Source organism: Anolis sagrei, chromosome 2 (genome assembly GCF_037176765.1).
Source record: "Anolis sagrei isolate rAnoSag1 chromosome 2, rAnoSag1.mat, whole genome shotgun sequence".
Taxonomy (NCBI): domain Eukaryota; kingdom Metazoa; phylum Chordata; class Lepidosauria; order Squamata; family Dactyloidae; genus Anolis; species Anolis sagrei.
Genome location: NC_090022.1, coordinates 187,434,246 through 187,450,826, shown reverse-complemented (window position 1 = coordinate 187,450,826; position 16,581 = coordinate 187,434,246). Strand labels below are relative to the sequence as shown.

Here is a 16,581-nt window from a genome sequence, read left to right as displayed (position 1 = left end):
AGGCATGTAAGGTTCCTGATTCTATTCTTACAAAGAAGGCTATGGAGAGTGTGTTGCAACAAGGAAAAGGATTCCAGAAGGGGATGAACAGTGAGAAACACAACTAGGAGCAAGGTGACAGGGTGTGACACCTGTAACACTGACAGGAAAAAAAAAAGAATTCAAGACAGGTGCAAAAAGGAAAGGACACACAGGTAAGTAAAGAATCACTTCCCAATGGCGGCCACTGACTTTCACAGATGCACTGCAAATAGCAAGACTGTGGATAGAGGGCAAAATCTTCCCTGCCATCTCTCCTCTCAGAAGCATAAAGTAAGTTTAAAAACATAGGAATCCATCTTATAGTGAACCCAGCTATTTGTTTATCTAGTTCAGTACTGGTTGTGGCTTTTTCAGATATTCAGACAGAGACTTTCTAAGATCTATCTGCAGATACTGGAGATTAGACCTAAAATCTCCTAGGTTTGAGTTGTGCTTTACCACAAAGCTATAGTTCTTACTCAGTTTATCCCTCATCCCAACAGCTCCTTTCTGTTGGACATGTTCCTCAAGCACTGTATTTGGGTGAACTTTTGTGCTGGGTGCTAAACCGTCCCATGGCTACTAAAATTGGGTGGCCTACCATTTTCCTTCCATTGTAAAGGAGCCCAACAGGAATAATGGGGCATTAAGTGGCAGCTAAAAGGTTCCTGTTACAGAAGAGCCCATTCTCCACTTGCTGCTAATGATTATAATTGTGATGACGACGATGACTAATGATAACTATAATATGAGCTTCTAGGTGAGCTAAGGTGATTCAGGAAATTTCTGCTTAAGAAGGCTATTGAGGAAGACAGGGGACAAAAAAGAAGACTGAACCAGTCATAAGGGACACAGGGCCAATATATAAAAATATAGCATCCAATAAAGTGTCATTCTCACTGGAAAGCCACCAGACAATGATGCTTTTTAGTAGCAGCCAATTCAAGGAGAAGTTGCCTTATATCAGCAGAGAAGGCACTATGTATCATAATTTCTGTTGTTGGGTTATAAATGTCATTTTATAATTGGTTCTATCATGAAAACATGGGGAAAGCTTATTAAACAGCAACAACTTTGTTTTTGTGACATCCTGCAGCACATTTTGCTAGTTTTGCAATGGATATCTGATAAGAGTCTCAACCAATGCAACATAGTTTGTGGCAGCCACAAAAATGAAGTTTTTGGAGTATACAACTAATTTCAAAGTAAGTACCACACAATTAAACAGGCAATTACACTTTCTAATCAGGAACATTTTTTTTTCTTCAAATTTAGTTAAATTGTGTTATTTGTTCATCTAATTCAATGTTGTCTGCTTTCCAGTAGCAGCATCTCTCCAGCAGAAAAAATATGTTTTTTTTTTTTGCTCATTGCCCACTTCCCAAACCTTTAACTGGAGATGCTTAGGATTGTGGGCTATGGTCACCCACTTTTCTTTTTTTTCTTTTTTTGTCGTGTCAGGAGCGACTTGAGAAACTGCAAGTCGTTTCTGGTGTGAGAGAATTGGCCATCTGCAAGGACGTTGCCCAGGGGACGCCCGGATGATTTTATCATCCTTGTGGGAGGCTTCCCTCATGTCCCTGCATGAGGAGCTGGAGCTGATAGAGGGAGCTCATCCGCTTCTCCCCGGATTCAAACCTGCGACCTGTCGGTCTTCAGTCTTGCCAGCACAGGGGTTTAACCCACTGCGCCAGTCACCCACTTGGTCACCCACTGATCAAGAGTCATAAATATATTTTTCCTCTTGTGATCAAAGCCTAAATCAGAAATCTCTCAGTTCCTTACCACACTCACTAATATTTTTTGATGCAAACTGAACATACAGTACAGACAGCATAGCTGTTTAAGATATGAATTCACTGATGTCACATCCATAAAACCTATGCTGAAAGCCCAAACATTTTGTTTTTAAAGGTGAATTGTACATGTTAAAACTATGTGTTGTACCTCTATAACTTATAATGTTAACACACCTGCAGTTCGATTCTTGTAGAATATAAGCTGCTCATTTTCATTAACCCATGGAGACTCTACTACTAAATCCTCAGTACTACTAATAATAATATTCATGTATTCAGCATTTTCAGATCTCGGTCTTACTTTCCTTGTGTGTGCCTTGAAGTCACCTGTTGACTTATGGCAACCCCATGCATTTCATAGGGTTTTAAAAATAATTTTATCCCTGGTGGCCCAGCCCACTGTGTTCAACTTTTTTTTAATTTTATTTCACATCCTGTGTTTACCCTGTTGTATTATTTTGTTATTGTTTGCATTTTATTTGATCTTATTATTTATTGTATGTATTTTACTTTGCTTTATTGTAATTGTTGGGCTTGGCCTCATGTTAGCCACCCGAGTCCCCTTGGAGAGATGGTGACAGAGTATAAATAAAGATTATTATTATTATTATTATTATTATTATTATTATTATTATTCTTTTCTTAGGCAAATAATATTTAGATATTGTTTTTGCCAGTTCCTTTCCCTGACATAATGCATGTGTCTTCCTCTGAGTCTGACTGCGTTCAGGGTGGCTTTCAGCCAAAGTGTGTACAGGACTGCACTCTTAAGAAGCAACAAGCACACCGAACAGAAAAGAGTTAAAGCATTAACATTTGGAACCCAGCTGTCAGAAGGTCAACGAAATGACCAGAGATAGACATATATGGTTCCAAACTGGAAGACAGATTGAACATCCCTGATTCATACTCACAGTAGATTGGTCTGCCCAAAAGACTTTCACATGCACCCATATGGCAGTCAGAAGATGACCAGCGCTTGGAAGACCTTTGCACATATTGTCTCCTCAAATCATGCTGGCAAGGGAATTATGGGAACGATAACCTCTAACATTAACATTTCCAGAGTCTTCCTTGATAGGAATTCAGAAGACAAAATTTCAAACTAAGCAGTATACTACAAAAGATCTATAGGGTGGACTCCTTACAAATGTCTTCTTCTGACAAATGTCAGTGTGCTGGAAGAAGCAAAGACCACCAGTATTGAAGCAATGCTCCTCCGCCACCAACTCCGCTGGATTGGCCACATTGTCCGAATGCCCAATCACCATCTCCCAAAGCGGTTACTCAACTCCAAACTCAAGAACGGAATGGTGGTTGACAGGAAAAGAAATTTAAACACGGGCTTAAAGTCAATCTCAAAAACTGTAGCATAGACACCGAGAACTGGGAAGCACTCTAACTGGAGGTCAGCTGTGACCAGCAGTGCTGCAGAATTCAAAGAGGTACGAATGGAGGGTGAAAGGGAGGCACATCAAGCCAACCCTGACCAGGACCACCTTCCATCTGGAAACCAATGTCCTCACTGCGGGAGAATGTGCAGGTCAAAAATAGGGCTCCATGGCCACGTACGGACCTACCACCAACACCATATCTGGAAGACAATCATCCTTGAGCTACGAGGGTTCACCTAAGTAAGTAAGTAAGGACTTCTTAGTGCTTAACAGAAGGGGAATATACCTTTAATAACAATGGAGGAGCTCGCAGGTGGACTGTTGTCTAATAACAAGAGAAATGCTAACCAAGGTGGTTATTGCAACATCCACACTTGCCTCAAGCAGACAAGAGTTCTTTCTCCCACCCTGGATATCATTCCACAGGTATCAACCCCACTTGCCTAGTTTCCAAGAGACCTTGCAACCTCTGAGGATGCCTGGGTGAAACTTAGGGAAAGAATGCTTCTGGAACATGGCTATACAGCCCGGAAAACTCATAGCAACTCAACAATTGTGTTATTGTGTTATATAAAGATAAAGTCCCATCATGTCCTACTCTGGGGGTTGGTGCTTATCTCCATTTCTAAGCCAAAGAGCTGATGTTGCCCATAGACACCTCCAGTACCTATTGATCTACTCACATTTGCATGTTTTGAACTACTAGGTTGGCAGAAGCTGGGGCTGATAGCGGGACCTCAGCATGACTGCATGGAGCGCCGTTATCTTCCCACCAGAGCGGTACCTATTGATCTACTCACATTTGCAAGTCTTTGAACTGCTAGGCTGGCAGAAGCTGGGGCTGACAGCAGGAGCTCAACATGACTGCACGGAGTGCCGTTACCTTCCCATCAGAGTAGTACCTATTGATCTACTCACATTTGCAAGTCTTTGAACTGCTAGGCTGGCAGAAGCTGGGGCTGATAGCGGGAGCTCAGCATGACCTTCCCGCCAGAGTGATACCTTCTTGCCAGAGTGGTACATATTGATCTACTCACATTTGCATGTTTTTGAACTGCTAGGTTGGCAGAAGCTGGGGCTGACAGCGGGAGCTCTGCATGTCTGCATGGTGCACCGTTACCTTCCCGCCAACGCAGTACCTATTGATCTACGCACATTTACCTGTTTATGAACAGCTAAGTTAGCAGAAGCTGGGGCTGACATGACTGCATGAAGCGCCGTTACCTTCCCGCCAAATTCAGTACCTATTGATCTACTCACATTTGCATGTTTTCAAACTGCTAGGTTGGCAGAAGCTGGGGCTGATAGCGGGAGCTCAGCATGATCTTCTCGGCAGAGCTGTACCTTCCCGGCAGAGCGGTACCTATTGATCTACTCACATTTGCATGTTTTCAAACTGCTAAGTTGGCAGAAGCTGGGGCTGACAGTGGGAGCTCTGCATGACTGCATGGAGCATTGTTACCTTCCCACCAACGCAGTACCTATTGATCTACTCACATTTGCATATTTTCAAACTGCTAAGTTAGCAGAAGCTGGGGCTGACAGCGGGAGCTCACGCCACTGGCCGGATCCAAACCTGCGACCTTTCGGCCAACAAGTTTAGCAGCTCAGCGGTTTAACCTACTGGGGGCTCCTAACAATTGTGTGTTAATAGGTCATCCTCTGTCGCCAGGGATTCTCCATCCATGATTTGGCCCCTCCCATGAAAATGCAATTGACATCCCTGCACTAAGTTTGGAAAGCTCTAGTGAAGATGTCTCTCTTAGTATAGTTAGCCTCTCCCTGCTGTCCCAACCTTCTGCTGGAAGGGAGGTGCTGTCCCTTTAAGTAGGAGGGCGTGTGCCTCTTTCCCCCTTTGGAACCATCTCCAAAAGCAGGCCAGTTTCTCTCTCCTCCTCCTCCTTCTTGGGCTGCTGCTTTTTACCATATGATTTAAATCAAGAGTCATTTCAGGTTCCCAGATAAATGGAGCTTATGTTCTCGCTGCCAGGGCTTGGCTGGGCCTGTACCACCCTGGGGGTCGCCGAATGTGAGCTCACATCTTCCACATGGAACCCAACACCGCGGGCCTAATTTACAACAGGCCCAGCAGCAGCAAAACCTCCTCCTCCTCCTTTGCTGCCCACTCTGCATCTCCTTGGCTTTGGGATCCCAATCCCCCTTTACCCCCAGAAGCCCCACCCACAGCCCATCACTCACTCTTCCCCTTCGCCCCTCCTCATTAGAGCTCAGCCACACTCTTTTTTCTGCCTGTGCCTTTTTCCTTAAGGTTTCCTCTCTTTCACACACACACACACACACGCACACACATATATTTCATTTTTCTTCTCCCACTGGGGAACGCGGTTCCACCCCACAGTATGAGGCCACTTGGAGGGGGCAACAGCAGGCGCCAGGACCACAGGAGCTGCCTCCAGCCTTTCCCTCCACCCCCAATAGATACCGAGGACCGTGGCAATTGGGACTCCATATCCGTGGTTTCGGTATGCGCGGGTCGGCATTATTTTTATCTCTCTTTGAAAAGCAAGCCTTGTTTTTGTTTTTGTTTTTTTGTCTTTTCTTATAAGTAGGGCTTGAGCATCCACGGATTTCAGTATCCACGAGGAGGGGGATGCCCACAGTATGTGTGCCAATCCTGCCATCAGAGCAATGGATTCAAATAAATCGTGTCGGAAGCGGATTGAGAATCCTATCTATCTATCTATCTATCTATCTATCTATCTATCTATCTATCTATAATGCTCTGTGTATTATGAGTACCTTAAAACAAAAGAACCAATGAACGAAATCACACCAAATTTGGCAACAAAACGTCTCACAACACAAGGAGTGACCATCACTCAAAAATTATGATTTTGTCATTTGGGAGTTGTAGTTGCTGGGATTTATAGTTCAGAGCATTCTGAACTCCACCAACGATGGAATTGAACCAAACTTGGCACACAGAACTCCTATGACCAATATAAAACATTAGAAGGGTTTGGTGGGCATTGACCTTGAGTATGGGAGTTGTAGTTCACCTTCATCCAGAGAGCACTGTGGACTCAAACAATGATGGATCTGGACCAAACTTGGCACGAATACTTAATATGCCCAAATATGAACACAGATGGAGTTTAAGGGAAATAGACCTTGGCATTTGGGAGTTCTAGTTACTGGGATTTATAGATCATCTTCAATCAAAGACTATTCTGAACGAACCCCACAAATGACAGAACTTGGGCAAACGTCCCACACAAAACGCCCATGACCAACAGAAAATACTTAAGGCCTTCCAGTCCAACTCCCTTCACCAGGGCAAGAAAACGTAATCAAAGCCCTCCTGACAGAGAGCCATCCAGCCATAGATATATAGATATGATTCACACGCACAGATAAAGATACATTTGAAAGGGACTCCTAAAGATGGGCAATTATATGTTGCATGTTCCAGAGTAGGCAAACAAGACAATCTCTACGTCAACACTGTCAAAGAAACATCAAGAAATACTGTTTACCCACAAGCATAAAGACATTACATATATTAGAAACCAGCACTTTCTAATTACTTTATTTTCCATATCACCAGACTGGGCAACAGCAACGCATGGCAGGGGACCGCTAATTATAATATATTTTTAAAAACCCACTAACAAAGAGCCCTTCCATACAGCTATATAACCTAAAATATCAATATTTTCTAATACCACAGAACCGGGCTATCTGAGTCCACACTGCCATACATTCCAATTTGAAAGCAGAAATATGTGGATTTGTATTCAGCTGTGTGGAAGGGACCAAAGTTATTCAATTGACAGGAAAGGGGACCTTCCTGACCATAAGAGCTGTTTAGCATTTGAGCTCACTGTCTTCCTTGGAGGCTTTTAAACAGGCTGGGTGGCTTTCTGTCAGGGCTGCTTGGATGACGCTTTTCCTGCATGCCAAGGAGTTGGACCGAGGGCCCTTCCGCACAGCCCTGTATCCCAGAATATCAAGGCAGAAAATCCCACATTATCGGAGTGTGGACTCAGATAACCCAGTTCAAAGCAGATATTGTGGGATTTTTCTGCCTTGATATTCTGGGATAGAGGGCTGTGTGGAAGGGCCCAATACCTGCTTTGAATTGGGATATCTGAGTCCACACTGCCATATATCCAAGTTCAAAGCAGAAAATGTGGGGTTTTATTCAGCTGTGTGGAAGGGGCCTCAGACAGGCCCTATATTCCCGGATCTATCCCAGGTTTTCTGCTTTAAACTGGATTATACGAGTCCACACTGCCAGACAATCTGGGATAAACAGAAAGCCTGGGATCAAATCCTGGGATACAGGGTTTCAGATTATTTGGCAGTGTAAACTCTTATAATGCAGTCCAAAGCCAATAATCTGGGCTCAGATCCTGGGATAAAGGACAGTGTACACCCAGTCATAGTGATGATTTGGGGACCTACCACACAGTCCTATATCTCAGAATATCAAGGCAGAAAATCCCACAATATCTGCTATGAACTGAGTTATCTGAGTCCACATTGCCATATATTCCAGTTCAAAGTAGAAATTGTGGATTGTCTGCCTTGATATTCTGGGTTATCCAAGGGCCCTTCCACACAGCCCTATATCCCAGAATATCAAAGCAGAAAATCGCACATTATCTGCTTTGAACTGGGTTATCTGAATACACACTCTGATAATGTGGGATTTTCTGCCTTGTTATTCTGGGAGCCCCCGGTGGCACAGTGGGTTAAAGCACTGAACTGCTGAGCTTGTTGATCAAAAGGTCGCAGGTTCGATTCCGGGGAGCACCGTGAGCTTCCGCTGTCAGCCCTAGCTTCTGCCAACGTAGCAGTTCGAAAACATGCAAATGTGAGTAGATCAATAAGTACCGCTCAGGCGGGAAGGTAACGGCGCTCCATGCAGTCATGCCTGCCACATGACCTTGGAGGGTGTCTACGGACAACGCTGGCTCTTCGGCTTAGAAATGGAGATGAGCACCACACCCCAGAGTCAGACATGACTGGACTTAATGTCAGGGGACTACCTTTATCTTACCCTATTCTGGGATATAGGGCCATGTGGAAGGGTCCTGAGTCCACACTGCCATATATTCCACTTCAAAGCAGATAATGTGGGATTTTCTGCCTTGATATTCTGGGACATAGGGCTGTGTGGAAGGGCCCCCAGTGATCCCCATAACTATATAGTCTCAGGGCCCTTCCACACAGCCCTATATTCCAGAATATCAAGGCAGAAAATCCCACGTTATTTGAGTGTAGACTCAGATAATCCAGTTCAAAGCAGATAGTGTGGGATTTTCAGCCTTGATATTCTGGAATATCGGGCTGTGTGGAAGGATCCTGTGACATCAGCATTTTGCAGCCTTAGTCAATGGTCAGGGATGCTGGGAGTTGGAAGTCCAAGGCTCCTGGAAGACCCACTGTTGTTGTAAACACTGCTATGACTCAATGCAATGGGATCTTGAGGGTTCCAGTTGGATAAGGCATGGCGCATCATAGAATTGGAAGAGACCTCATGGGCCATCCAGTTCAACCCCCTGCCAAGAAGCAGGAATATTGCATTCAAATCAGCCCTGAGAGATGGCCATCCAGCCTCTGTTTAAAAGCTTCCAAAGAAGGAGCCTCCACCACACTCCAGGGCAGAGAGTTCCACTGCTGAACGGCTCTCACAGTCAGGAAGTTCCTCATGTTCAGATGGAATCTCCTTTCCTGTAGTTTGAAGCCATTGTTCCGCGTCCTAGTCTCCAGGGAAGCAGAAAACAAGCTTGCTCCTTTCTCCCTATGGCTTCTCCTCACATATTTATACATGACTATCATGTCTCCTCTCAGCCTTCTCTTCTTCAGGCTAAAAATGCCCAGTTCTTTAAGCCGCTCCTCATAGGGCTTGTTCTCCAGACCCTTGATCATTTTAGTCGCCCTCCTCTGGACACATTCCAGCTTGTCAATATCTCTCTTCAACTGTGGTGCCCAGAATTGGACACAATATTCCAGGTGTGGTCTCACCTGGAATATTGTGTCCAATTCTGGGCACCACAATGAATCGACCAACTCTGAATCTCAAAATCCCATAGGATTGAGCCCTGGCGTCCAAGCGTGCTTATTAGATAGTGTAGTTTAGGGACTCCAGGGCTGGGAAGCCAAACGGACTCCCTAATTCCGCTTTTCTATTAACTTGGCGCTGCGTCTGTTGGATATTGATGGAGAAGAGGGTTTTGTTTTTTGGTGCGCGGCCCCTTTAAGGCTGGGGCTCCCCCCTCCTCCTCCTCGGTGGGTCCTGCCAAGCGCCCCGAGCAGCTCCAGCCACGAGCTTCCAAGCGAGCAAGCGAACTTAAAGGCTTCATTTCCGTAAACTTTTCCATATGTGTGAGAGAGGAGGGAGGGCCTCTCCCTCCCTCTCTCTCTCTTGAAAGCTCGCCTTCCAAAAATAAACGCGGCGTCAGGCCGAGGTGTCCAAAAGCGCACGGAAAAACCGGGGCTGGGAAAGAAAAGGACAACCCACTGAAAGACAACAGCCCTTTTGGGGGAGAGAAAAAGAAGGGCAGACTTTCTGTAGCGTGTTTCCCAATGGGTGGACAATCACTCAAGGGGTGGAATGAATGCAGTTTGATCCCACTTGAATTGGGATGGCTCAGTGCTATGGATTCCTGGGACTTAATATATTGTCCAAGGCTTTCAAGGCTGTGAATTTTCCAGGCTGTATGGCCATGTTCCAGAAGCATTCTCTCCTGACGTTTCACCTGCATCTATGGCAGGCATCCTCAGATGAGGTTTGTTGGAAACTAGGCAAGTGGGGTTTATATATCTCTGAAATATCCAGGGTGGGAGAAAGAACTCTTGTCTGCTTGAGCTAGGTGTGAATGTTTCAATTGGTCACCTTGATTAGCATTGAATGGTCTAGCACAGGGGTCCCCAAACTAAGGCCCGGGGGCCGGATGTGGCCCTCAAAGGTCATTTAGCTGGCCCTCGCTCAGGGTCAACCTAAGTCTGAAATGACTTGAAACCATACAATAACAACAACAATCCTATCAGCCAAAAGTAGGCCCACACTTCCCATTGAAATACTAATAATTTTATATTTGTTGAAATTGTTCTTCATTTTAATTATTGTATTGTTTTAAGTGTCTTTTGCACTACAAATAAGAGATGTGCAGTGTGCATAGGAATTCATTCATTTTTTTTCTCCAAATTATAATCTGGCCCTCCAACAGTTTGAGGGACTGTGACCTGGCCCTCTGTTTAAAAAGTTTGAGGACCCCTGGTCTAGCAGTTTCAAGTTCTGGCTTCTTACTACCTTCAGAAGAAGACCTACAAGCCACTCTAAAAACCTTTGCAGAAGCATATAAGAAGCTCAGCCTGTCATTGAACATCGAGAAAACCAAAGTGCTCTTCCAGCAGTCACCAGCCAATCCCTCTCCAATGCCGGAAATACAACTTAATGGTGTAACTTTAGAAAATGTTGTCCATTTCCACTACCTTGGCAGCCACCTCTCCACTAAAGTAAACATTGACACTGAAATTCAACACCGCCTGAGCTCTGCAAGTGCAGCATTTTTCCAAATGAAGCCAGAGAGTGTTTGAGGACCGGGACATCCATAGGGATACCAAGGTGCTTGTTTATAAAGCCATTGTCCTCCCAACCCTGCTATATGCCTGCAAGACATGGACAGTCTATAGACGTCACATGCAACTTCTGTAATGATTCCATCAGTGCTGCCTCCGGAAAATCCTGCAAAGCTCTTGGGAAGACCGGGCAAATGTCAGTGTGCTGGAAGAAGCAAAGACCACCAGCATTGAAGCGATGGTCCTCCACCATCAACTCCGCTGGACTGGCCACGTTGTCCAGATGCCTGACCACTGTCTCCCAAAGCAGTTGCTCTACTCTGAACTCAACAATGGAAAACGGAATGTTGCTGGGCAGGAAAAGAGATTTAAAGATGGGCTCAAAGCCAACCTTTATTATTATTATTATTATTATTATTATTATTATTAACTTTATTTGTACCCCGCTAGCATCTCCCGAAGGACTCTATGCGGCTTACATAGGCCAAGGCCTCAAAACACAATACAACAATACAACACCTAAAGCAAATTAAAAACAGTTAAAGCAATATTAACAACAAGCAATAAACAATACATCAAGACACTATAAAACTCGGCCGGGCCAGAGTGATGGGTACAAGATTAAAAGTGCTGATGTGGCAGGAGGTATGTAGGATTATAGGGTAAGTGCAGTGTGCGGTGTGCAGCAATCTTAGTTCTACTAAAGTGCTTCTGGGACTTGGTATTGGAGATTCCTCATCTGGGAAGGCACATCAGAACCTTAAAAAGTCTGGCATAGACACAGAATTGGGAAGCCCTGGCCCTTGAGTGCTTCCACTGGAGGTCAGCTGTGACCAGCAGTGCTGCCGAATTTGAAGAGGCACGAATGGAGGGCGAAAGAGGGAAATGTGCCAAGGGGAAGGCGCATCAAGCCAACCCTGACCGGGACCGCCTTCCAGCTGGAAACTAATGCAGGAGAACATGCAGATCAAGAATAGGGCTCCACAGTCACCTACAGACCCACCCTGGAAGTTTATCCTACTCAGACAACGAGGGATCACCTAAGTAAGTAAGTAAGTAAGTAAGTAAGTAAGTCTTACTGCCTAGGGGAATCCTTTGTTGGGAGGTGATCAGCTGGCCCTGGTTGTTTCTTGTCTGGAAGAGTTCTTGTTTAGACAAAAGTGTTTTCTCCCACCCTGGACATTCTTCCACAGATATATAAACACCATTTTCCAAGTTTACAACAGGCCTCACACCCTCTGAGGATGCGTGCCATAGATGCAGGCAAAACATCAGGAGAGAATGCTTCTGGAACATGGCCATATAGTCTGGAAAACTCACACCAATCCACTTCTGGGATTTATTTTGGGAAATACCAATACTCTTTGTGAGAGAAGACTTAATAAAACAACTCCTGTGATTCCATAACATTGAGCCATGGTAGTTAAACTACATTCATTCTACAGTGTAGATTAGGCATGTCTGGTGTAGATGAACCTTTGACTCGATGCCCCATTCCTGAGGCTGTGGGTCACCCAGAGGTCATCCAAAAGGGGTTCCTTCCCTGCTTTTGGGAGCCTTCCAACACAGAGACTCCCAAAGCCATATTTTCCCCCTGATTCTGCCTCCATGTTTCTGTGGCAAAAGGGAGGGGGGCACAGAGCGAAAAAGTTCTGTCGAAACAAAATAGAGGGAAAAAGTACACTTTTAAAAAATGTCTTTGGAACGCCTAACGTGATCACTCCCAGCAGCCTGGAGCCTTCTCCTCTCAAAGACTTTTTTGTATTGCTTTCTTGTATTACTGTTTCCTCTCCCATAAACCGAGGTAGCTGGTCTCGGCCTGGGTTTGAGCATCCAATTTGGAGCAAAAAAGCAAAAAAAGAGTCGAAAACCCAGCCAAAAGTGGCCCAGTTGACCGAGGCCGGAGGTTGAACTTTGGCATTCTGCTCCTGCCAGGCTCCAAATGACACCTTTGCGCAGCCACATCTGTCTGACCTTTCTTTTGGGTCGGGGCCCAAATGCCTCCCTTCCCCCAGCCACCCACACACCATCCGGACCCCCTTTCTGGCCCTTTTTTCAGATGAAGCCAATTTCCGGTTCCCTCCTGCCTCTTGGCACACACAAGGCTTTCGGCAGGGACCCCAAATAATCAACCCCACATCCGACCAAAGAAAGGAATCTGAAGGTGGAAACAGGCATTGGGAGGCAAAGTGGAATTCAAGGATGGGGTACCTGGCTTCACTTTTGAGGTTGGCGGAGATGGGAGCTAAGGGCCAAGGCGAGGGAGAAGCTGCCGGCACCTAACTTTTCCACATAGACTTCTTTCTGCCAAAGAGAAGGCTGGAAGGAGTTCCTTCAGTACAAGTATCCTGGCTAGTTAGGTAGGAGGCCAAAGAGACTGCAATGTGGGAAATACTTAGAAGCCAGTGTGGCCTAAATATACCCTAAATCAGGGAGGTCACACACATTTTCATCAAGGGCCACATCAGTTTTATGGTTGCCATTATTATGATTGGGTTCTTGTAGGTTTTTTCGGGCTATATGGCCATGTTCTAGAGGCATTCTCTCCTGAAGTTTTGCTTGCATCTATGGCAAGCATCCTCAGAGGATGTTCGCCATAGATGTAGGCGAAACGTCAGTGATTCTGGCCATGGAAGCCTTCGACAATACTTTATTTGTTTGTTTGTTTGTATTCTGCCCTATCTCCCTAAGGGGACTCAGGGCAGATTCCAGCATATACAGACACAATGTCCAGAAACAACAAAATACAGATACACACATAAAAGTAAAGGCTTCCCCTTCTGGCTCTGAGAGGTGGTGCTCATCTCCATTTCTAAGCCGAAGAGCCAGCGTTGTCCGTAGATACCTCCAAGGTCATGTGACCAGCATAACTACATGGAGTACCATTTACCTTCCTGCCAAGGCGGTACCTACTGATCTACTCGCATTTGCATGTTTTAAAAGGTTGGCAGAAGCTGGGATTAACAGCTGGAGCTCACCCCATCCCGCGAATTTGAACCACCAGCCTTCCGGTCAGCAAGTTCAGCAGCTCAGCGGTTTAACCCATTGCGCCATAGTGGCCTTCCAAGGGTTATCAAATCCACGCACAGAGAATACATGGTCACAGAAGGCCAACTATAATTTTTGTACATAATGGTCTTTGCTCTATAGTTTTTACCCAATTTGGGTCCCCAGATTTTATTGTACCACACCTCCCATCACTTTTGATTATCCGCTATGCAGACTGGGGATAATAGGAATTGCAGCCCAATAGCACTTGTGGTTCTGAGGTTGGGGAAAGTTTAAAGGCATTTTAAAGTCAGACATCGTATCCACAAGCCTTGTATCTACATTCAAACCCCACTCTCCTGAGTAGACAGCATTGCATGCAGCCTTCCAGATGTTACTATATCACAACTCTAGTCACAATGTCTAATGATTGGGAATACAGGAGTTGTAGTCCAGCATCGGATGAGCTGTATAAAAAGACATGACAGGCCGGATTTGGCCCACAGGCCTTGAGTTTGGCACATGTGTCCTAAAGTCACGAGACTGCATCTGATGTTGGACGCTAAGCAGGGTCAGCCTTGATTAGTACTTGTATGAGAGCCCGACAGTGAATGCCAGATACTGTAGGGTATTTCAGAAAAGGGAACAGAAAATCACCTCTGAATATTCCTTGCTAAAAAAAAACGGTGTGAAATTTATGGGGTTGCCATAAGTCAATAGGCAACTTGAATGCATACAGAGAAGAATGTGGACAAGGTGCTTGGAGGAATGAGAGCTACCACATGCATCCTAGACCCCTGCCCATCCTGGCTTCTAAAGGAGGCCAGAGGGGGATTGGCTGAGTGGGTTAAGGTGGTGGTTAATGCCTCCCTTCGGGAAGGCATTTTTCCAGCCAGCTTAAAGCAAGCTGTGATAAAACCGCTGTTGAAGAAACCATCACTGGACCCCACTCAATTGGTAAACTATCGGCCTGTTTCCAATCTTCCCTTTTTGGGCAAAGTCATGGAACGTGTGGTGGCCTCACAACTCCAGGCATTCTTGGTAGACACGGATTATCTAGACCCGGCACAGTCTGGCTTTAGGCCGGGACATGGTACCGAGACAGCCTTGGTCGCCTTAGTGGATGATCTCCGTCGGGAGCTCGACAGGGGGAGTGTGTCCCTGTTGGTGCTACTCGACCTCTCAGCGGCCTTCGATACTGTCGACCATGGTATTCTTCTGGGACGCCTCGCGGGAATGGGTCTCGGAGGTACTGCTTTGCAGTGGCTCCGGTCATTCCTCGAGGGTCGGTCTCAGAAGGTGTCACTGGGGGACTCCTGTTCTACCCCACAACCTTTGTTTTGTGGGGTTCCTCAGGGTTCAATACTGTCCCCCATGTTGTTTAACATTTACATGAAGCCGCTGGGCGAGATCATCCGGAGTTTCGGGGTGCGGTGTCATCTGTACGCAGATGATGTCCAGCTCTGTCACTCCTTTCCACCCGCTACTAAGGAGGCTGTCGAGGTCCTGAACCGGTGCTTGGCCGCTGTGACGGTCTGGATGGGGGCGAACAAATTGAAATTGAATCCAGACAAGACAGAGGTGCTCCTGGTCAGTCGTAGGGCCGAACAGGGTATAGGGTTACAGCCTGTGTTAGACGGGGTCGCACTCCCCCTGAAGACACAGGTTCGCAGTTTGGGTGTGATCCTGGACTCATCGCTGAGCCTGGATCCCCAGGTTTCGGCGGTGACCAGGGGAGCATTCGCACAGTTAAGACTCGTGCGCCAACTGCGACCGTACCTTGGGAAGTCTGACTTGGCCACGGTAGTCCACGCTCTGGTTACATCCCGCCTTGATTACTGCAACGCTCTCTACGTGGGGTTGCCTTTGAAGACGGCCCGGAAGCTCCAATTAGTCCAACGGGCGGCAGCCATGGTATTAACAGGAGCTGGGCGCAGGGAGCACACAACTCCTCTGCTGTACCAGCTCCACTGGCTACCGATCAGCTACCGGGCCCAATTCAAAGTGCTGGTTTTGACCTTTAAAGCCCTAAACGGTTCTGGCCCTACATACCTATCCGAACGTATCTCGGCCTATCAGCCCACCAGGACCCTAAGATCTTCAGGAGAAGCCCTTCTCTCCATCCCGCCTGCTTCACAGGTGCGGCTCGCGGGAACGAGAGATAGGGCCTTTTCTGTGGTGGCCCCCCGGCTTTGGAATGCCCTCCCTACTGAACTAAGATCAGCCACCTCGCTAATGGCATTTCGGAAACAACTGAAAACTTGGATGTTCGAGCAAGTTTTCAATTAATTTCCGATGTGAGGTTATTTTGACCATGGACTTGCAACCAAGGATAATGAATTGGATTACGATTTTAACTATGAGATGTTTCGATTTGTATTGGTGGCCCGATACTAAGTATGTTCATACTATGTATGTTTATGTATGTATTTTGATATTTTATTTTATATTTCTAAAGTGATTATTGTATTTTAACATGTTGTAAACCGCAATGAGTCGCCGCACAGGCTGAGATATTAGCGGTATACAAGTGTACCAAATAAATAAATAAATAAAAGCCAGGGTGGTATAGGGGCTTTAAGTGTAGGGACTAGAGCTTTGGAGACTAGTGTTGAAATCTGCAGTCAGCTTCAGTAGAAAGCAAAGGCAATCCCCTTCTGAACAAATCTTGCCACGAAAATCCCACTATAAGTTCCCCACAAATCACACAAGGCTTTTGTGAAGGCACACAAAAACAATCATCTAGACCAGTGGTTCTCAACCTGTGGGTCCCCAGGTGTTTTGGCCTACACCTCCCAGAAATCCCAGCCAGTTTACCAGCTGTTAAG

At 45.9% G+C, this 16,581-nt stretch overlaps 1 protein-coding gene across 3 annotated transcripts in view; it reads right to left on the bottom strand.

The window, feature by feature from the left end:
- The window catches only part of RARG (retinoic acid receptor gamma), a 179,415-nt gene that overhangs the window by 101,121 nt on the left and 61,713 nt on the right, over window positions 1–16,581 (bottom strand). The window lies entirely within an intron of this gene.